Source organism: Sciurus vulgaris (genome assembly GCF_902686455.1).
Source record: "Sciurus vulgaris genome assembly, chromosome: Y".
NCBI classification, from domain to species: Eukaryota; Metazoa; Chordata; class Mammalia; order Rodentia; family Sciuridae; genus Sciurus; species Sciurus vulgaris.
This window is the reverse complement of record NC_136481.1, coordinates 3438806-3440193: the sequence shown is the minus strand read 5'-3', so window position 1 is coordinate 3440193 and position 1388 is coordinate 3438806. Positions and strand designations below refer to the sequence as shown.

Genomic DNA, 1388 nt, shown 5'->3' with positions numbered 1-1388 from the left:
GCCTCGCAGGGTAAAGAGGTGGGCAGGGTTCCTGGGAGAGCCAGGGATCATGGGAGAGCAAGAGCTCTGCATTTTGCAGATCTGATTTTAGGGGGAGGGTTGCAGGAAACAGAAAACCACGCAGAGTGGAGGGTGCATCAGTCTGAACCACACTGAATCCTACCAACAGGAAGCAGATCCACCTGGTGAACTATGTGGAGGACTACCTGGCCTCCATCAACTCTCTGCCTTTACATTTGAAGAGAAATGTCTCAGTGATGCAGGAGATCAAAGCAAAATGCCAAGAAATCCAGAAAGAACTGGATGAACATTATGAGAAGCTGAAAGGAGAGATAGATGGTTCTCAAAAATGCCAAGTACTACACTGCATCCAGAGAGCCCTGATTTGGAGCCAGGAGCTGCATGATGAGAAGATTCAGATCCTGAGTCAGATGGTGCAGCTGGGGGAAAGCCAGACCAGACAAGTGGACAGTCATGTGGAACTCTTGGAGATACCTCAAGAGATCAAGGACACCCCTGGCAACAGCTGCAAAGCTGGCCAAGAGAAGACAAAGAACAAGATAGTTGTGCAGGCAGGAAAGCTGAATTACAGGTGTACCCTGTGGCCACACAACAATGTGAATCAAGTGGTGAATGTATCCAATAATAATCATGACCACAATAACATCATCTCAAGAACACCCAAGGAAAAGAATGCAAAGACCTCAAAGAACATGCTCCGAAGCTAAAGCGCAAAAGGAAGCAAACCCTGCAAACCTTCCCAGTGATGCAAATGAGCCCACATACTGTCTGTGCAATCAGGTGGCCTATGGAGAAATGATACCTTTTGGAAATAGCAAGTGCCCCCCCACATCAGATGGTTCTACTTCTCCTGCTTGGAACTCAGTAACAAGCCAAAGGGCAAGTGGTACTGTACCAAGTCTAAAGGCAGAAATGAAAAACGATGGGCAAAGCATTGCAGAAGTCCCCAAAAAAGAAAGCCTATAAGAGGTAGTTTGTGAATATTCTTTAGAACACAATTAGCCCATATATGTGTTTCATTGCCTCCTATTTTGAGGTGTGTGAATTGTCAAATGTATTTTCAAGAAATGTTAGAAAAGATGCAGTTCCCTTCTCTTCGAGGGCAATGATTCTCCCAACATTTCAGTTACACTGGTCATATGTGTGAGAAGACAGTGTGCTGTGGATCAACATTTTAGGACTACAAATTAAACACTTTAAAAAAAAAGTGTCCACATACCTTCCCAAAGTCCTGCCCACTACATCAATGATAAGATGATAAGTAGTTCCTGAGCCTGAGCTTCTCACCTCAGTTTCCTAAATTTGGACCTTTAGGACCCTGAGACCTTGACCTGACTCGGAAATGGAGCTTTGCACCTATGGACTGA

The 1388-nt window shown here is 45.0% G+C and overlaps 1 pseudogene across 1 annotated transcript; it reads left to right on the top strand.

Annotated features, from left to right (window-relative positions):
* Positions 1-242: 242 nt before the first annotated feature.
* Positions 243-994, top strand: LOC306652063 (inhibitor of growth protein 1-like; annotated as a pseudogene). The gene has a single exon. The product of its transcript is annotated as an inhibitor of growth protein 1-like (transcript).
* The last annotated feature ends 394 nt before the right edge of the window (positions 995-1388 follow it).